Source organism: Urocitellus parryii, chromosome 6, assembly GCF_045843805.1.
Source record: "Urocitellus parryii isolate mUroPar1 chromosome 6, mUroPar1.hap1, whole genome shotgun sequence".
NCBI classification, from domain to species: Eukaryota; Metazoa; Chordata; class Mammalia; order Rodentia; family Sciuridae; genus Urocitellus; species Urocitellus parryii.
Window position 1 is genome coordinate 120,200,676 of NC_135536.1, and position 21,753 is coordinate 120,222,428.

The 21,753-nt window shown below is 43.0% G+C and overlaps 2 protein-coding genes across 22 annotated transcripts in view; one reads left to right on the top strand and one right to left on the bottom strand.

Annotated features, from left to right (window-relative positions):
• Tmem266 (transmembrane protein 266) overlaps positions 1–21,181 on the bottom strand; it is a 111,910-nt gene extending 90,729 nt beyond the window's left edge. The window contains exon 1 of one of the 3 annotated variants that reach the window (XM_026400558.2): positions 21,104–21,181. The gene's annotated coding sequence lies outside the window, so the exon portion shown is untranslated. Of the gene's footprint in view, positions 1–11,426; positions 11,516–21,103 lie in introns of those variants that run through there. The other 2 variants (XM_077800242.1, XM_077800241.1) reach the window with 2 other exon arrangements.
• The window catches only part of Nrg4 (neuregulin 4), a 165,440-nt gene continuing 164,575 nt past the window's right edge, over positions 20,889–21,753 (top strand). For 10 of the 19 annotated variants that reach the window (XR_013343768.1, XR_013343769.1, XR_013343767.1 and 7 more), the window contains exon 1: positions 21,327–21,744. The gene's annotated coding sequence lies outside the window, so the exon portion shown is untranslated. Of the gene's footprint in view, positions 20,969–21,326; positions 21,745–21,753 lie in introns of those variants that run through there. The other 9 variants (XR_013343774.1, XR_013343776.1, XR_013343779.1 and 6 more) reach the window with 3 other exon arrangements.

The window sequence follows — 21,753 nt, forward strand, 5'->3', positions numbered from 1 at the left end:
CTGCTGACACCTGGATTTTGTACTTGTATTTCTCAGAACTGTGAGAGAATAAGATTCTGTTGTTTTAAGCAACTAGGTTTTTACTACCCAGTTTGTGACACAGTGTACTTTGTCACACCATCCATAGGAAACTCATGGAGGAGCTAAAGGGGCACATTAAGGAGCTCTCTCCAGCCCTTAGCAGTTCCTCTGTTTTCCACATGTGAGCACTAAGAAAAAAATTCCTCAATACATAACCCAGATACTGATTTGAGGGAGAAGGGTGATATTCCCTGAGGTTGCAGAAGGATCAACAGTGACATTTGATAGTATCCGGAAGACCCGAAGGCTGCACATCAAAATCCCTGTGTGTCTTGAGCCTGGCAACTTTACTGCGTGTCAGGGTGGGACCTTTAATTTTGTCCATCTCAAGGTCACGTCAACCTTGATATTACTAGCTAAGGCATGCTAATCAAATTCACAAGCAAGAAAAATCAGGCTGAAAACTTTATCATCTCTATGTATGTGAGAAAGAGAGCAAACTTCTGGCATACAAAACCCTGGTGTTCTCTACCAAGGGCCCAGGGTCAGGCACCTGCAAGCTCATTGGCTAGTTATGTGGAATCAAAAGCAAAGAGGCAGGACCTTGAGGGGACTCCAGGCCATAGAAAAGCCCAGTGGACATCTTTCCTCCCCACTACCACAGCAAAGAGTTTGTCTCCAACCACGACCAAGTTCAGGCCTGATAGTCTGAGACATTCACAGGAATGTGTAATTTTCTGGCTTTTCTTCTTTATATCCTGGGGCCACATGCCCTGCTTCCACCCACATAGCTTTCTCTAAACAGAGTGTTAAATAACTATGACTGGGTTACAATTATGTTTTGAACTTGCCTCCCTAATAGCACAAGGCAGGTCACCTTGAGTAAGGTATTGAGCTCTTCCAGTTCCACATTTACAATGTTCATTCCCAGAAGAACTAATACAACTCGTATCAGTTTCCTGTGGCTGCTATAAAAATTACCAGGAACTCAGTGGCTTAAAACAACAGAAATTTATTCTCTCAGAGTTCTGGGGGCCAGAAGTCCAAAATCAAGGTATCAGTACAGTTGGGCTCCCTCTGAAGGCTCTGGGAAGAATCTGTTCCTTCTTCCATCTTCTGGTGCTCTGGATATTCCTTGGCTTGTGGCTGCATCACTCTACTCTCTGTCTCCATAGTCATATTGGCATGTCTTCTTCTGTGTGGATCAAATCATTCTCTACCTCTTTCCTATAAGGACACTTGTCATGATATTTATGGCCCATCTGATAATCTGGGATTATTTCCTCAATATCCTTAGTTTAACAAATGGCCAAAACGTATATGAAAAAATGTTCACTATCTCTAGCAATCAGGGAAATGCAAATCAAAACTACACTAAGGCTGGGTGCAGCGGTGCACGCCTGTAATCCCAGTGGCTTGGCAGGCTGAGGCAGGACAATTGGAAGTTCAAAGCCAGCCTCAGCAACTCAGTGAGGCCTTAAGCAACTCAGCAAGATCCTGTCTCTAAATAAAATATAAAAAGGGCTGGGAATATGGCAATGATCAGTCAGAATGGCAATGATCAAGAATACAACAACAGCAGCTGAGTGCGGTGGCACACTCCTGAAATCCCAGTGGCTTGGGAGGCTGAGGCAGGAGGATTGCCGAGTTCAAAGCCAGCCTCAGCAAAAGCGAGGAGCTAAGCAACTCAGTGAAACCCTGTCTCTAAATAAAGTATAAAATAGGGCTGGGGATGTGCCTCAGTGGTTGAGGGCCCATGAATTCAATCCTCTGTCCCCCCTCAACAAACAAACAAACAACAATAAATGCTGGTGAGGATGCGGGGAAAAGGGTACACTCATACATTGTTGTTGGGACTGCAGAGTAATATAACCACTTTGGAAAGCAGTGTGGAGATTCCTCAAAAATTTAGGATTGGAAATACCATAGAACCCAGCAATCCCACTTCTTGGTATTTATTCAAAAAAACTAAAATCAGCTACCTCAATATTTATAGCAGCTCAATGCACAATAACCAACATATGGAATCAACCCAGATGCCTGTCGACAGATGCATGGGTCAAGAAAAAGTGGTATATATACACAATGGAGTTTTACTCGTCCATAAAGAAGAATGAAATAATGGCATTTTCCTGTAAATGGATGGACATGGAGAACACCATACTAAGTGAAATCAGGGGTTAAAAGTTTTCTCTTGTATGTGGAAGCTAAAGAAAAATGAAGGAAAGAAGGCAGTGGGAGAGAGGACTGGATATATAAAGATATAGGGAAGGTCAGTGGAGTAGAAGAAGAGTGAGAGGGAGGGAGGGGAGGAGGAAGAGAAAGGGAAAGAAATACAGAGTGAATTTAACAGAATCATGTTATATACATAGATAAATGTACCAAAGGTTATATCTGTTTTATGTATATGTAGAGAGTACCAGTCAAAAATAAATAAAGGGGTGAAAGGAAGATCAGTAGAGGGAAGAGGGAGGAAAAGGCAGCATGAATGGGGATTGAAACCAAATTCCTTGTATGCATAATTATGTCAAAAGGAACCCAATACTATGTATAATTATAATGCTCTAATAAAAAATTTCCTTACTTTAATCACATGGACAAAGACTCTTTTTCCAAATAAGGTAACATTCATAGAGTCCAGGTACTTGACCTGGATAACTTTTGGATGGGGCGAGGTCCATCTTTTGGCTGACCATATCACTGTTTGTGGACATTGAAGACAGGAGCCTTATCTGTTTTGATATACATCCTCAGTGTCTCACACATGAGTGAGAATAAATAGATAAATTAAGGAAATATTTTCCCCAAATTCTAAGGTACCTTACCATCGCTGTGCACTGCTAACATTCCTCTAAAAGACGATCGAGAACTTTTATACCACAGGTCCCTCAAGTACATGGATGGTTTCCTGGGTGTACAGGTTCGGTGTGAACTACTACCTCTGACGATGACTCTCTTCTGGCCAACCTGTCATATCTACTGTACTCTCACTGAGCATTACCTTAAAATTTGGTATCCAATCATCTCACATGGTGATCTTTTGCCACACCTGTTCAAATGCTAGCCCGCCTAGTGCTCCACCTTCCCAGGAATCCTTCATGACATTTTTTTGACCCCTTCTCATGATCTTGCTTCATCTGAGGTCTTCTTGCACTGCCTGTGTGTATCATGGCTACTTGAGACCTGGCAAACTCTTCCTGAATGGAATTTTCTTTCTTAAATAAGACTCACACTAGTATGGCAATATGTAAATCAATGGAAGTGTAACTGATGTGATTCTGCAATCTGTATACGGGGTAGAAATGGGAGTTCATAACCCACTTGAATCAAAGTGTGAATTATGATATATCAAGAACTATGTAATGTTTTGAACAACCAACAATAAAAATTTAAAAAAAGACTCAATGTATACTCAATTTTGGTAAAAAAAAATCATTGCCTGATACATGAAAGGGAAACTAGTGACTGATAAAGCAGCCCAGAGTCTATACCAAAACAAGACCATCTGTTATTCTGAGACAGCACAAAATCACCCATTTTCTTGAAGGGCCCAAGGGAAGAGAGCATTTTGGACCAACTAACTTAGAAAATTCAATCATCTCCTGGAGGGTCATCCACCTCCTAGAGGTGTCTAGCATTCAGTGAGAAGAGGAAATTCTCTTATGTACCTGGTAACTGGTGAGGCAGGAAATGAGAGATGTGGGTTTTTTTTAATGTTTTTAGTTGTAGATGAACACAATATTTTAATTTTATTTAATTAATTAATTAGTTAATTTGTGTGGTGCTGAGGATCAAACTCAGTACCTCACATGTTCTAAGTAAGCACTCTACCACTGAGCCAAAACCCCAGTCCGAGATGTGGTTTTCTTTCTTTCTTTTTTTAAAAAATATTTATTTAGTTGTAGATGAATACCCAGTATCTATTTATTTTTATGTGGTGCTGAGGATTGAACCCATTGCCTCACATATGTGAGGCAAGCACTTTACCACTGAGCCTCAGCCCCAGCCCCAAGATGTGGTTTTCTATTGAGAAGTAAGACATTGATTTTCTAATAAATGGGGTTGTACAAAACTAAAAATCTTCTTTGTAGCAAAGGAAACAATCAAGAACATGAAGAGAGAGCCTACACTTGCACCTCAGATAGAGCACTAATCTTCAGTATATATAAAGAACTCAAAAAACTTACACACACACACACACACACACACACACAAAATAAATGGCACAAGAACTGACACTTCACAGTAGAAAAAATACAAAGGTCAACAAATATAAGAAAAAGTGTTCGACATTTCTAGCAATTAGAGAAATGCAAGTTAAAACTGCACTGAGATTCCATTAACTCCAGTCAGAATGGTAATTATCAAGAACACAAGTAACATTAAATGCTGGCAAGGACGTGGGGAAAAAGGCACACTCATATATGGTTGATGGGACTGCAAATTGGTGCAACCACTCTGGAAAGCAAAATGGAGACCCCTCAGAAAACTTGGAATGGAACCACCATTTGACCCAGTTAACCCACTCCTTGGCACATGCCCAAAGGACTTAAAGTCAGCATGATTCACAATAGCCAAGCTATAGAACCAATCCAGGTGCCTTTCAACAGATGAATGGATAAAGAAAATGTGGTAATATACATAATGGAATATTACTCAGCCATAAAGAGGAATTAAATTATAGCATTTGCCAGTAAATGGATGGAACTGGAGGCTATCATGCTAAGTGAAAATAGCCAGTCCCCTCAAACCAAAGGCCAAATGTTCTCTGACATAAGGATGCTAACTCACAATAAGCAGGGGTAGGTAAAACAGAAGTTCACTAGAGGGCTGGGGTTGTGGCTCAGAGGTAGAATGCTTGCCTAGCATGCGTGACACACTGGTTCAATCATCAGCACCACATAAAGTAAAAAAAAAATAAATATTGTGTCCACCTATAACTCAAAAATAAGCATTTTTTTAAAAAAGTTCACTGGATTAGACAAAGGGGAATGAAGGGAAGGCAGGGGGATGGGAATAGGAAAGACAGTAGAATAAATCAGACATAACTTTCCTAAATTCATATATGACTACATGACCAGTGTAATTCCACATCACATACAACCTCAAAAATGGGAAGTTATACTCCACATATGTTTCATATGTCAAAATACATTCTATTGTCATGTATAACTAAAAAGAACAAATAAAACTTTTTTTAAAAAGATACTGATTTTCAGGAAGGAAAGTTGGCTCAAAGAGCTATCTTCTCCTCACTGACAGGTCTTGGGAAGGAATCTACCTAGGCAGAATATAGTCCCAGTTTCAACGTGCATGTGAATAGAAGAACAGAACCCTAGAAAATGAAAAGACTTGGATCAGGCTCCCTGTACAGCTCAGCCTTAGACTCCTAAGCCGCTATGAGGCCAAGGGCTGTGGTGTGATTCATTTTAGTCACTCCCAATTCTTAAAAGAGTGTAAGGCACATAGGAAATCTTTGATAGGTGTCAGACCCATAACTGGAACAATAAAGTGTAGGGGGATTGCTGGATTCAAGAGCCTCCAGTTAGTCATTCCACTTGGTTGTCACAGACTCTGATGTCTGAAGTCTCATCTCAAGCCTAAGCCATGACCTTCATTTCAGTCTCTCAGACCTACCATGCCACTTCAGACTCACTCACTCATCTCCCTTGAAATACTTTATTTGCTTGGCTTTCAGGAGACCACACGGTCTGGGTTTTCTCTCTTCTCACTGGATGATCCGTCCCAGTTTGCTTCACTGGGTCTTCCTCTCCCTTTTGGGCTCTCAATGTTGACATCCTTCATGCCTCATCCCTCTGACCTCTCTTCTTCATCTACCCCTTCTCCAGGGTTGAGGGGAGCTCCTGAAGTCTCATGGCTTGAAATGTCACCGTATTGGCTATCTCTACAACTTCTATCTCGAGCCCCCATCTTCTCCCTTGAACTCTGGGCATCTCCTACTGCCCACTTGACATCTTCAGTTAGATCTCTGATAGGCTGTAAAATGGGACATAATGGAAACAGAACTCTTCATTTCTCCCACTTAAAATGTGCTCCCCCTCCATCTCCACCTCAGCAACTGGCAATTCCATCCTTCCAGTTGTTCAGACCAAAGACCCTGAAGTCAATCTTGACTCCTCTCTTTCTTTTCCACTCCACATCCAATCCATCAGCAAATTCCACTGGTTCCACCTTCAAAATAGATCCAGAAACCAACCACTTGCCCCCTCTTCCGCTGATAGCACATATTCCAAGCCACCTTTTACCTGGGTTACTGAATCTCCTCTCTCCTATTTCCTCCTGATCCTCTGCAGTCCGTGTGTACATAGCAGCCATGTGACCTTCATGCCAAACGCAATCATGCCACTCCACTGCCCCCACACTACAGATGTGTCCCAGTACACTGTATGAAATCCAAATCCTTGCTATGGTCTATGGAGTCTGATAAGCTCCCTCTCCAGTTTTATTTCCTATTCCTTTAATTTTGGCATTCTCATTACATAGGCCTTCTGGCTATCCTCAGCAAGTTATTAAGTTGAATATATATTATAAAATACAATAAAAAGAGGTAATCAGAGATATCAAAACATAAAGAGTGGGGGGTATAAAGCTTGTGTTTAATGGATACGGAATTTCAGTTTTGAAAGATGAAAAAAGAATTCTGGGCGTGGCAACGATTGCATGACCGTGTTGATGTACTTAATACCACTTCAAAGAACTAAAAGGGCAAATTTTAGGTTGTGTGCATTTTACCACAATTAAAAATAATTTAAGGGGCTGGGGATGTGGCTCAAGCAGTAGCGCGCTCGCCTGGCATGCGTGCGGCCTGGGTTCGATCCTCAGCACCACATACAAACAAAAATGTTGTGTCTGCCAAGAACTAAAAAATAAATATTAAAAAATTAATAATTTAAGAACCATTCATTTAGGTATATATGTAAAATAAATTTGAAAGGACAGGCACAAAAATGGATCATAATTATCTATAGGCGGTAGGATTATAGGCAATCTTGTCTTATTACCAAAAAGGGTTTCTAATTTATCTACTCCTTATGTGTAATTTTTATACATTACTTATATAATAAAAATACATAATAAGCCATGCATAAAACTGATACCTAGTGTGGCAATAGTGTTTGACTACAAACAAAATCTAGCAGCAAACCACATGTGTCACCAGCTATGGGCCTGAACCTTCACATGGAGTGTGGTCACTTTCAATGGCCTCATCTCTAGAGCAAGTGGAGAGGCCTTGAATCTAAATACAGGAGGGTTCAGGTTTTCAATGCAGACTTGGTCAAAAATCTGGAAGCACTGTGTCAGACACAGGCCAATCATGCCACAGATGAACAAGCTATTGCAAAATTTTGACTCTCTCTCCGATGTGTCATTTGATAATGTAGCATCTTTTGACACAGACCAAGTTACAAAGCAGCCTACGGTGTATAATTAAGGGTTTCAGATAGACTAAGGTTTTCTCCTGCCAAATGCCATTCATCTATGCTTGACTCTTCCAACAAATATAACTGAAGTACAATTTGTAAAGCCAGCTCACTGTGTGAATTATTTTTTTCCTGCTGTTTTAAGGCATGGCATGGTTTAGAAGAGTAGAGAAATTATTCTGGGATACCTAAACCTCAAAGCCCAATCCCATCAGTGGGCATGAGAAGATGCCAGGGCCCGGAAAAGTTAAGCCACTTGTCTGAAGTTACACTCCTAGTTTGTGGAAGAGATAAGACTAGACTCCAGAAATCCTGATGCCTTAGTCTGGTGCTCCTTTTCAAAATTTGGAATAAGGCAGACCCTAGAGACATTGCAGATTCAGTTCCAGACCAACAAAGGGAGTAGCACAATAAAGACAGGCATATGAATTTTTTGGTTTCCCAAAAACATTATGTAAAAGTTATGTTTACACTGTAGTATTATTCTGTAGTCTATTACAAGTGTAATGGTTTTACTTTTTAAAAAAAAACAATGTGTAAACCTTAATTTAAAATATTTTACAGCTAAAAAATGCTAATAATCACCTGAGCTATAAGAAAATGGTGCCAGTAGACAAAAAGCCCCACAATATCTGTGAGGCTCAATAAAGTAAAGTGCAATAAAACATTTTTGGGAAAGATACAACCAGTAATAGTCAGAATATGAACGCAAGTTGACATGGCTTTATTTTTTCCCAACCTTTGTCTAGGAACTGGCTCCACTGGTTCTCTCTTCTACCCCCTGATAACAACTTTGACAGCCTCCATAGCTTTCGGGTTACTCACAATTTCAAGAACCACCTCATTTAAGGCTAATTTTCATATGTTAAAAAAAAATCTCACCAGGCATAGTGGCACACGACTGTAATCCCAGCGGCTCTGGAGGCTGAGGCAGGAGGATCAAGAGTTCAAAGCCAGCCTCAGCAACTCAGAGAGGCCCTAAGTAAATCAGTGAGACCCTGTCTCTAAATAAAATACAAAAAAGGGCTGGGGATGTGGCTCAGTGGTTGAGCATCCCTGGATTCGCACCCCAGTACCAAAAAAATTTTAAAATCTCATCTGGTTTAAATCAAATCATCTTCAATCTCACATCCAAACTCCTCCCGTATCCTGGGACTGAGCCACAGCCTGAGGCTTGAAGGGGACCAAGTCTGCTCACTCTGTCCTGTTCCCCTTCCTCCACTGTTTCTGGCTTTCCAGGGTCAGCAGTGAGCCTGGGTGGGGATGGGAACTGAGTAAAGGAGAAAGTCTTCACTTTGCTTGTTTGTAGATCTCCCCAGCTAAGGACATCCTCTGGATTGCAGATGTCCAAATGCTGAAAGGTCCAGAGGATGCAGCTATGGGTTCTCAAGAGGCCTGTGGGCATCTCTGGAGGGTCTGAGTCAGGAACACCACAAATGAGGGTGTCCCTCTTGAAACCTTCTCCCATGGTCAGGAGGAAAGAGCCTTCTCCCTGTACCTACTGGGAGAAGTAGAGACAGACCTTGGAAGTCTCCTCCACATTCTCCCAGGAAATCGACTCTCCCTGAATGTCTAGACTTTCATTCACATAAGGCTACTGGTGGACAGGGGGGGGCGATGAGCTCAACCCTCATTTTACAAATCTGGAGGGATTCTGCCCAGCTGTTCCTCTATAGAAGGTGGGGATACTCGTCTCTTAACATCTTCACAAGATATTCCCTTCAAGATGCTGTCACAGGAACACTGAACCCTGGCTTTGGGGGAGTCATACCTCTTTAGGGGAAGCCCTAAAACAATACCAGGAGGAAGCAACTACAGGGAAGACCCTGGGGGAGGATGGAATCTTTCCAGGGGCTGCTGGGGAAAGGAAGGATGCTTTGAAAGACAAACCCCTCACCCTATGGAAGGTCAAGGAGCCCAAGGAAAAGACTGAAGGCCTCTACTTCCAGGGACCAACCAGATTCCAAGGGTCTGCATGGGAAAAAATTCTGGCTCTGCCCCTCACCTACTGTGTGGCACTGACTGAGCCCTTTCTTCTCTATGGGCCTCAGTTTCCCCAGCTGAAAAGCAGGAGATGATGCCTTTTTGTCACTTTTGGATGTCTAGCAATGGAAAGCCCCTTCTATTTGGAGGGATCCTAAAATAAAGTGATAGACAAACTCCCCTTGGCCCCACTGTGGAAGCCCCATGGGGAAGGGACATGTCGTCTTCCCCCTGGCTCTGCCATGTAGCTGCATTGGGTCACCAGGTCAGCACGTGCCCTGAGCTCACCCAAGGAAGGCCTGTGAATCCTTAACAAGCAAGAATGCAGAAGTCTAGCTGCGGTGGAATGAGAACTGGAGGCACCTGGGAGCAAGCGGTGCCTGGAAGCAGTCATCCCAGACTGGTGAGTAGTGCCCCATGCCCAGGGCTCACTAGCTGTGCCTGGCCACCCTGCTTATTTTCTGACTGGCTCTCCAACATCTTATGATTCTGCAGAAATGCCACGTTCTTCTATTATAAATATGCTGGTGTGGCTCACAACCCCTACTTCAGTCCATTTCTTCCTTGTCTCCCTCTAATCTAGTGGCCCAAAAGCGAAATACTTGAATTATGAAACTCATTAGCATGAAGAAGTGATCATGTGATAATGTTCTGTCTAATGAATCAAGGAATAAGTTTCTTAATAGGAAGGAAAGACCTGGAGAGGAAACGACTTTAACACTTCATTTTCATCCTTCCTCTTTCTTCCTAACTGGTATACTGATGAAAAGCCTGGAGGTGAAGCAGCCATCCATGACTATGAGGAATAACAAAAAGCTAAAGAATATCAGCCTCTGATGACATCCTTAAGCAGCAGGACCAGCCAAGGACTGCTGTCTCCAGAATTATTACACAATGAAACAAGTTCCCTGTTAAAGCCACAACTTCTCAGATTTTTTTCTATTTATTTCTATTGCTCTCAGATAACATATTCCTTCCTGATATATTTTCCAATAAGCTTGATAAAAGTTGAGAATGGTATATAACATTTGTAAAATACTTTGTAGTTTATTTACTGTTGTACACTGCTTAAACCCATCAGGGTTTCTGTTGTTTACCACCAGAGACTGACTGGTACCACAAGCTTTCCAGGTCTCCTCCAGCTCTGATATTCTGTCCTTATCAGAGGGACATATGTTCCTCTGACTATGCAAACTCACATCACTCACAGTTTTTATAACACAACAAAAAAGAAGAGCAATCATCTTCATCTTGCTCTCACTGTCACCTGAGATGGTCCATCACTGATCCTGGTCCCCTACCTCCTCCTGCCTCTGTCTGATTCATTCTCTAAGGCTAAGGGCCAACCCCTAACCTAGTACTCTTACAGACCTACCTACTTGACAACACAACTGACTTACAATTTTCAGAGGCAGATTCCTGCTAACCATGCACAATCTGAGTTAAGTGTGGTATCGAGGATTGAACCCAGGGGAGATCAACCACTGAGCCACATCCCAGCCCTTTTTAAAAATATTTTATTTAGAGACAGGGTATTACTGGATTGCTCAGGGCCTTGATAAGTGAGTATGACACATTTAAAAAGCATTTTGTAGTTTGGAAACTTAAACCTTTTTTGTACTTTGTCACTGACCCTCACAGCAATCCTAGATAAGGTAGGTATAAGAGTCTAGATGCAAGTATAAGATCCCTGATGCTCACAGAAACGATGCGCCATGGGTTGTAAAGACAATAAGAGCTCTGTGTGACCTCAGAAACTGTGCAGAGGGAAATGTGTGTTGCACTGGGAATCAGAAAGCACAGGTTCTAAGTTCTGGTCCCATCACTACTAGTATCTTGACCTCAGGCAAATCGGGTACCTCTCTAGGTCTCATTCCCTCATCTGTACGATGAAGATGCTAGATATATTAGTTAGCTTGGGCTGCCATATCAAAACATCATAAACTGGGTGGAATAAACAATAGAAATTTATTTTCTCACACTTCTGGAAGCTGGAAGCCCAAGTAACAGCAAGGTTGAGTTCTGGTGAGGGCTATCTTCCTGGCTTGCAGATGGCCACCTTCTCCATGTCTTCACTTAGAGGAGGTAGAAACACAAGAATCATTCTTCCTCTTCTTATAAGGCCACAGTACTATATGATTAGGTCCCCACCCTATGAGCTCATTTGACCTTACTTACCTCCTAAAGAGCCTGTGCCCAGGTATAGTCACATTTGGGGATAGGGCTTGAACACATGTATTGTAGAAGGACACAATTCAGACCACAGCACTGGACATGATCTTTGGAGTTCTTTCCACCTGTTAACTCAAGTCTAGAACATTGAAGGTGTTCCCAATCATTTGTGAAATGAGTAATGAATGCTTCCTTGCCTCTTTGATTCAAGAAACTACCCAAGGGGCTACTGGGGTTGTGACTCAGCGGTAGAGCTCTTGTCTAGTATGTGTAAGGCACTGGGTTCGATCCTCAGTACCACATAAAAATAAATAAATAAAATAAAGGTATTCTGTCTTTCTACAACTAAAACTCTAAAGAAAAGAAAAAAAGAAATTACCCAAGACTATTTCTAGACTCTTGGGTAGGGAACATTTTAAAGGGCTTCTATGTATACTTTTCCTTCCCAAAGGCAATGAACAGTTCAGAGGTTCTTTGGTCAAAACAGGTCTCTCCCAAGGTTGGAGCTTTAAAGTTTTTCAGGAAGCATGTATTTATCTGTCACCCTCAGTCTTTGGGTGTGGCATGCAATTTCTGCAAGCACATTTCGAAAGAACATAATGGTGGCTGTCAATTGGAGTTAGGTTTTAAATCACAAGGCTATAGCTAAATTTTGTAACAGCCATGAAGATTACTGAGCAATTGTGGCTTTTCACCAAAGCACAAAATACCTTGTCACTCTGACTTCACCCTTGAAGCAGCTGAAGGTGCTGTCTTAGAGTGCGGCTATGTGGCCAGGAGCAAACTCCATGGGGAGAGCTGGCACACCTCAGGTGAAACATAATTCTTCCAATCGTAACCAACTATGATCTCTCTAGAAATGTTATTTTTGGTTTAAATACACTTATTGTCAAAATACCTAAAATTATTTTGAGCATTTAAATATATGCCAAAAATACCCAAGAATGATTCTAATAGTCTCTGCATGTGCAGTTGCATCCAATCCCTGACCCGCTGAGACCTTTAGGAGCAAGATAGTCTGAACTTGTATAACTACTTTGTTTACATCTTGTTATTTGTGCCATAATCTGTAATTGCTTCGAAACATGAAACTTTCCTTTTTTTTTTTTTTTTTTTTTTTTTTTAGAGAGAGAGAGTGAGTTTCCATATTTATTTTTCAGTTTTTGGCGGACACAACATCTTCGTTGATATGTGGTGCTGAGGATCGAACCCGGGCCACACGCATGCCAGGCGAGCGTGCTACCGCTTGAGCCACATCCCCAGCCCAAACTTTCCTTATTAGTAATTTCAAACTCAAATTTACCTTTAATTTTATTATAATATTCATCTTCATTTGACCCAAACTGTTTGAGTTCTATATTTTACAAACTGGGAAAATGTTGAGTTTTCTGTACTGATCCTTTAGGGCAGTGGTTCTCAACTGGGGGACAAATTTTGCACCCAAGGGACATTAGGCAAATTCTGGAGACATTTTTGGTTGTCACAGTGGGGAGGGGATTAGTGATAGTACTACTGGCATCTAGTGGAGAAGGGCCAGGGATGCTGTTAAGTACCCTACAGTGCTCAGAACAGCTCACAACAGTTATCTCAAGATGCAAAGAGCATGGTCCATAATGGCTTCCTGGTGACAGAGAGAAAATTGTTTCATTAGCTGTTTAAGAAATTGTGACACTTCATGACCTCAGGGACATGGTAGATACTGACGTAAATGTAGGTTTTGCAAGGTTTTTCTTTGTTTTTTCCTTTCTTCCTCCTTCTCTCTGCCCACCCCCTTTCCTTCCAAGGTGGCCTGTCCTTTAATTTCCACCGAACTTCAGTGCTTTCTTCCCCTGGTACTGGGTAAAAAGAAAGCAGGACCAGAACGCAGAGGCTCAGCAGCAGGCCTGTGATATGGTCTGAAGGGTTTATATATTTACAGCTCTACCTCTGAGGGTAGAGGATGGGGGAAAACGAAAACAACAACACACAAACACACACAACTCCAAATCTTAAGTAAATCAATCAATAAAAATTCTAACCGCTTTCACTTGGTGGGAGTTCAAACTACTTTAAAAAAGCATTCAGGGCTGGGGTTGTGGGTCAGGGGTAGAGCGCTTGCCCAGCACGTGTGAGGCCCTGGATTCAATCCTCAGCACCACATATAAATAAATAAAATAAAGGTATTGTACCTACCCACAACTAGAAAAAAAAATGTTAAAAAAGCACATTCAATTAATTCCCTGTATTCCCATTATTTTAATTATTTCTAGATATTCTTTCTCATTCCAAAAGAGTTCACTGTTCCAATGATGTTGACTCAATTTTTCTCATAGAAAACTTAAATGGGCTCTGGAATGGAACTGACCAAGTCAGGTTTCAATTTAGGAGGGAAAAAAAGGATGGGGGAGGACCAAAGAAACTATTATACTTTGGCAGATAAAAGATGCGGATGCGAGGTAAATTCCTACTATGTGTAAAGTAGAGCGCTAAATGCCAAGGAAGGGTATTTTTTTGTTGTTGTTGTTTTGTTTTTTTGTTTTTTTAAGGCATTCATCACAACTGCTGTCCTTCCGTGATCTGCAGTCTGCCAAGGGGGGCAGGATACCGGGCACTCTGTGCTCCTTCCTCCCCTTAGGCGCATCCCTTAGACCCTCCCTCCTCTGGCTGTGAAGCAGGGGCAGAGAAGTAGGCGGTGAAGACCTTGCAGTGGGGACAGCACCGACTCAGAAGTCTCAGAAGTGGCAGAGCCTGGGAGAGGGCAGGGACTAAACTAGAAGGGAGCTAGGTCCAGGGAGTTACTGTTTTATTCCAAGATACAAGGGCATCTAAAGTTATCTAAATAGAAAGTCAGGTTGATCAAGGGTGATGTTTTGTGAGCACTTACTCTTTACTTGGAACACTTCATTTAATCCTTCTCCTGAGAATGCCATATGTGGCTCCTCTTCTCCCTTTTTTACCGATAAGCATAAAGGAGCCAGCGGTGGGGGCAGGGATGGGAGGTGTTAAATGTCTTATTTAAAGTTATGGAGTTAGTAAGTGCTAGGGCCAGGATTCAGATCATGGGCAGAACCTATGCTTTTAACATGTCACCAGATGGCCTCTCTCTCTGGATAGAACAGGCAGGATGAGAGAGCAAAGGGGAGACCAGAGAGACAGAGGCACGGCCGGGAAGGAGCTGCCAACAGAGAGCATTTCAAGGAGTAGAAGAAGTCGATGGGGTCAGATGCTGCTGAGCCATCAGGAACGAAATCTGAGAAACGGCCATTGGATTTGTGATTAGGCAATCACCGGTGACCTTTACGAGTTGTGTTTCAGTAGAGGGGCAGGGACAGGGGTTGCTTGTAGGGCATCAAGCAAGGAGTAATAGCAGACAAAGCTCTGGGTAAAAACTGGCAGTGTAAAGGCTGGGAGAGACAGAGAGAAATTGCCAAGACTTTCTTTTGAGAGTCTGTCCTTAAACACTGGAACCTTTTCATTATTTGAGGTATTGCAATATGTTTCACCCTCTTTTGTTTTGATGGACAAAGAGAACAAATTTTAGCAATTGTGGTAAAGGAGAATTAGGAAGTATCATAGAAGTTTTGTTGTTGTGTGGTGGTGTTTTTTTTAATGCTGCATCATTCAAGTAAAATGCAAAGATTTAACTATTTTGAGGGAAACGGTTGCAGGGAAGGTTAATAGACCTTACACATTGCATGGACTGGACAGAGCATCAGTTTTATCGCTAAGGTAGGGTGGTGTGAGGGGATCCAGGATGTGATAACTTGCTTTGGACTTGTTTTGTGCCAAGCATCTCAGGCAATATGGTTTGATGCTGAATCTGGAAAATAGTTGCCTGAACCCAGTTTGGACTTCTAAAACCTGGGCTGCAAAACACAAAAATTCTCATAAAAAGTATTTGTTTTAATGAGGGTTGGGAACTGGGGTTATCAGCCTCTGCCTAGCTACTGGGCAGTTCCTATCACAAATCAAAAGCAGTTTTAGGGAAGCTGTGTTATGAAGGGGAATTCTACTTATGAAAGATAATTCAGACGACAGACAGCAGCAATTAGAGCCACCAGGAGGAAGAGGTGGTGGCAGCAGTAGCTACTCAGAGGCCGAAATACAGTTTCACCAGGACTTCTTCCCAGGATCATTAACTCCCTTTAGCATCCCAGTCGGGTCCATTCTAAAGTGTTTCAAAGTTGAATTAGTTCTTAAAATTTTGCTCAGCCCAAATGAACTCCTGAGAACTATAGATATATGAAGGATATATGGATAAGAGTCTGGGGCTTCTTGGGCTGAAAGACCCTCAGATTACAATGCTCTTGGGATATGCTTCCTGCCAAAACATCTCAGACATACCAAGTAAGTGCTTTGGTAGTGAACTTCCACACCCTGGCTTAAACAGGCATTTATAATGCTTAAAAAACGGCAACAGGCTACTATAGATAGTGCAGTGATCAACCTGCCTGGGTGCAAAGCCGGTGTGTGTGACCAGAGATTCCTTCTTTTTATTTCTAGTGACTCAGGCCACTGGAAAAGTTGGTGGTTGGCAAAGAAGTCCAGTTGTCTTCTTTGGAAGTCTTCAAAAACCTTATGCACCTCCAGCAGAGGGAAACCCACACAGGTCTCTTCTCTATCATAGGCCTTCTCCCCACAAGCTTTTGCTACCTCGTCACACCTCCAATTTTCAGGTGACTTTCTTTCTGTCTTCACAGGACCTGACTCTACCTGGGAGGTTCCTCTCTCCCCAACACTGGCCCAAAGGAAGACAAATCTTCCCTGATTCTTTTCCACTTTCCCCAAACAACACATAAAGTCTTTGCATCTTAGAGGTTTCATTGCTCACTAGAGGGTACAGTAAGGCTAAAAAAAAAAAAAAAAGTATGAGAAACTGCAAAGATTCAAGGATGTAAAAGTGGCTTGTCAGTTCTTTTACAACAGAACCAAAGTAAGGGAGTGAACAAAACAGAAAAACAAAAAACAAAAAACAAAAAAACCTGTCTTCCAGAGTATTCACTCTATGGGGGAGATGGGCCATAAGCCTAAGAATGATTTAAAGCAGTATGCTAGGAGGTGCTATGAATACAAGACAGCGAGAAGGGCTAGGAATGCCTGTGGGGAGGTAGATTTAAAGGAGTGGTTAGACTTAAAGCCATGCCTAGAAGAAGTGAGATATCTTTCATGCAAATATCTTCAGGAAGAGAATTCCAGAAGAGGGGTACACTAATACTAAAACCCTGAGGTGGGGGAGCAGCAAGAAGGCAAGTGTGGCTGGGGCAGAACAGGATGGAGGCCAGAGAACTATGAGGCAGAGAACAGTTTCTTCTTGCAATCAGAGCAGTAAAAGGGAAAGAACCTGGAGTCTGAGCTATGCTGACCTGGCCTTGAACCCCAGTTCTGTTCCTGTATCATCTATCCTGTACTCCACATCTCCTACTCCATAAACAGTTGAACACAAAACGTCACTGCAAAGGGATATGGAATGTGAAACTGCTTATCACAAGACACAGCCATGCAAGGTTCCCACTCATCAGTCACCAGTTCCCTCCTTCTTTCCTGGTTACAGGACTCTCCAACCCCACTTAGCTCCAACTCTGGCTGAATGGATAGCATCTAGAAGAAGGCCATTCAAGGTCCTCCAAGAGGTCCCAGCTGGGTTACCAAGTACAAGAAAACAAACCACCAAACAACATTCATCTATGTATGTAGTATAGTATTGTTGGCAAACATTTTAATTTCCACATTCAAAAACCTGGAGGAATTTAGACTACACTACTAATAGTTGTCATTGTTGAAGGTGAAGATTACCAAAGATTTGGGACGCTGACCTTCAACCATCTGTATTTCTGAAGTTTGAACATTCTACAAGCACGTGTTGCACTGGCAAAAAGAAATCACAACACAAGTGAGTGTTGACGCAAGGGAACATGTCTCTTGGACCTGCCTAGTATCAGCACTATGTAGTCCCTCTCCCATCCCACACCCAAGGGAGCCTGGTATGGTCTGACTTCAGGAACTCTTAGAGCTTCTTTATGGAGATACTGAACACAGAAGGAACCAAAGGGAGCTCTAGGGTTCTCAGGTGAGACCTGGACCACAAAAGATCTTGGGATGTATGAAACTGAGATGGACCTTGGCTGGTGTCTATAAATTCCAACTGGTTCCATTTGAATAGGGGTGGAAAGTGAAGCACTTTCTAAATTAAATCAAACACCCTTGTTACAGCTGTCACCAAGGAGAGAAATAGAGACTGATGAAAATCCAAGTATTTCAACATACAAAGCTGATTGTGAACATCTTTTGTGATTCAAGATTGCTGATGTTGAAAAAAAATTCACTTTAAAGAATACTAAATTAAGGGATACTAAGAGAAAAACTATATTTCACAACTAAGTGAAGCCTGCAAGGTCATCCAAGGAAAGACAAATATCCCTGTTGCCAGTGTCTTACTCAACAGTGTATTACAATGTGCATTATAACCAGTCACAGCAAGACATGTGAGTTACATCACTTGGAAAACTTTTAGTCCTCTCCCCCTCTCCAAAATATACATTCCTGGTGAGGGGAATAAAAAACAATGTCTAAGCATCTGTAATTGCCCATATGGCTTTTCCCAGTTTAAATATATGTTGCAAGAGAAAATGTAGTTCAGAAACATTTTTACATTCCCTGAATTGGCCTTTGCACCAAAAAAAAAAAAAAAAAAAAAAAAAAGGTGCTCAACTCTGCATTAAATGAAATTCTGCTTGAATGGAAGATGATTGACTAGTACACCTCTCGTTTTGCAATTATAAGATTCCCGATTGGAGAAGACAGTGACACTTCCCACAGGAAAATCAATTCCCCCTCCCTCCCCAAAATTAAGCAATACCTCTCTTCTCTGCTTCTTCCCAGGTACCATCAGGACTCATCTTGAGTTTATCTTATCACAGACTGGAAATTCCCAGGGCAGAAAAATTCCAGTTCAGCATTTCCATAAGCACTCTTCCCAAACTGAGTGTTTTCCGTGAAACAAGATCACTATACAAATTGCTTTACTGACAACAGAACACAGAGCTGTATGATGAAAAAGGTAAAATATTGGTGCTCTAAAACCAGTCATATTGCCCAAGGAAGAAAATGAACTTATACAATTTACAAGAGGCAACCTTATATTTCCTGTTTAATATTATTCATCATTGGTCATTAAAAGCTGTAATGTCCATAGAATATACTTTTTAGATAATTCCTTATATTCACCTATACCTTGCTAACTACTCTCTCAATTTATATGACCTGATTACAAAAGCTAGTAGCTCCATTGAGTGAAAGTTCCACTGATGCAACTATAGTATTTTTTTTAATAAATTTATTTTTTGTAGTTGTAGATACACAGAATGCCTTTGTTTTATTATTATTATTTTTTATGTGATGCTGAGGATCAAACCCAGTGTCTCATGCATGCTAGGCAAGCACTCTGCCACTGAGTTACAGCCCCAGCCTAACTACAGTAATTTTTAAGTCCATGAGAACTGCTAGGAATGTGTAACAAAATCCAGTACCTGCATTATAATAATGCACTTGCAAAAAAAGATTAAATAATTGTCCATGAGTAAATATACAAATTCCAAGAACTTTAAATGAATAATTGCTATAGTCACAGACTATATGATCTGTGATTATGGTCCATGGTCCATGGCTAGTATGGATTCTTTCCCATTAAGGCACTCATACCAAAGTGTGATAGGCAGTGTTGTGAAGACCAGCAGTTAGATGAGAAGAGAGTGGGGGGGGGCAGTAAGAAGGGTAAGAGTGGGATGAGAATGAAAAATGATTCATTCTACTGGATTCATATACACTTAATAGGTTAATATTGGGAGTGAAACAACTTTTTGAACATAGCTGCTTGTGTGGGAAAGTTCAACAGAAGCATGTCTTAGACCCCAATTCTTAAAATAGGCTCAGGGCCACTGCAAAAAGTTCCACACAGACCCTTTCTGAAACAATGGTTTCTCTTATTGGAAAACCACAAAGTGTGCGAAATCTATGAAGTGGAAAGTCAGATCTGGGCTAATGGTCTTGTGAATAAGTTTGATCTTAATGAAAAGGTAGAGGAACAGCAGCATTGGGGTTAAAGCTACCCTCTCTTCATTAATCAGATATTGTTGAGTTCGCATCCTTACCCTGTGCTGGACTGTGTGACCTTGGACAAGTCTGTTAACCTTTCTAAGTCTTAGCTTCAACTTCAACATGGAAATAACAGGTTTGGGAAGGGGCCGCCAGGAGATCATGCACAAATGGATTTCAGCTCAGTATCTGGTGCATATGAGCATCCTTTTCATGATCAGATGTGGCACTACAGTCCAGCTGTCATATCCCAATATCTTGTGACAACCATTTTCATCTTATGCCACTAGCTCTTACTGTTCTTTTCACCACATTATTTGTGGGGGAGGAAAAGGGGTAAGCAGTTACATTCATCCCACTTTTCCCACTATTGCTCAAAACAAGATGAAAAGCCAGGGAAATAGGTAACGTACACTGAAAAGAAATTTAGTCCTTAGGACATGATGCTGTAGGAATATGGAATATAGACAAATCATATAATTTCAATCTATAACATAAGGCATCAAATCTTGGTAGGTTTTATTCTAAAAGAAACAAAAGCCAAGCATCATGAAAGAGGATAGAAGGCACACATATGGGCCTATGACTATCTCAATATTGGTGACTATGAAACAGGGATTGGGGGGATATAGTATGGGGGTACTCTTATGGGGTCTGACTTCCAACAGGTGGCTAGTTTTAGTCATCTTCAGATGCAAAGCCTTAATGAGTTTGAGTATTCAATTCGTGGGGATTCTGTTCAAGGCCTCCTCTTAGCTATCAAGCAAGATAATTTCCTGGGTTAAAACCTCATTGGCAAGTTAGTAAGCAGGGAACTGTCTGCTGTAGCTTACACCTGTCCCCTGAAAGGAATTCTGGCCTGATGGTGAAAACCCACCATTCTTTCCAAACAACCATCCGGCCGCTGGGGCGCCTCGCGACAAACGGGGGAAGCCCACTAGGAAGTGGTCACGATCAACCAAGCCACAAATCCCCAGGGTGTGGGATTTCCACCTCTATACCACGTCTAAAATCCGAAAATAGACACCCGCTTGCCATACTGCAATGGGATTCCCCCAGCAGCAACTCCCCCCCCCCCAGTTACATGTTTTATTAATAAATGCAAGATGGCACACGGAAGCAAAGAATGGGAGGTAAGGCATCTGCAGCTGGACCCGAACCAGGGCAGTTTGCAAAAATAAATAAGAAGCATGTGACAAGAAGCAGGTCCCCAGGCTGGAACTGAAGACCTGGGCTGCCCCACGCACCTTCGCCTGGCTTTCCCCACCAGGGGGATGAAGGTCAGCGGCAAGATCCCAGTCCTCCCGGGCACGCACCCTGCAAACCTTGACCGGTCCCTACCCCTTCCCCAGCCCCAGGACCCAGGCAGTGAGGCTGGGGAAGCCCCGGCCGAAGCCGGCTGCGAGGACACATACCTGCTGCCCGGGCTCGGGATTCGCTCGGCTCTGCAGCGGCCCGGGCCCCGGCTCTCGCTCCCTGGGCTCCCCTCTCCGCCCCCCCGCCCCCTCGCGGCCCCGAGGCTCCCTCCGCCCCTCCGCCCACCGCGCTCAGGGGCGCGCGCGCGGCCTCGCGCCGGTGGCTCGCCCGGACCCGCGCCTGCGCCCTCGCCGCTCGCCGGTCGCGCGCGCGCCCCGGAGGCTGCGGAGCGGCGGCGCGGCTGTCTAGGAAACCGTGGCCTCGGCGGGCCCGGGCTGGCTGCGGGATCCCCGCAGGGGGCGGGGGCCGGGTCTCAGCCGCCACAGGGGCCGAACACAGCGCGCGGGCTTCGTGGCGTGGGTGAGGCGGTCGCGGGGCAGGGCCGGGCGCCCGCGTGTGTGCGTGTGGACAGAGGAGAGGGTCACGAAGGGGAAGTCTGAAGGTGGAGGCGCGCGGGGCGGAGAAGCAACAAGTGCCGAGGCCGAGGGGGCGCTCGGGGAAGCTGGGGGCCCAGCCGGGGCTTTCGTACAGCCGAGACTCTAGACTAGGAACCTCCTGTCGCTTTGGTGCAGCGCTTTGCGGCTTCCACAGCTCATTCCCAGTTGTGCGGTTTTATCCGCGCCCTGTGAAGAAGCGAACGGTATGCAGT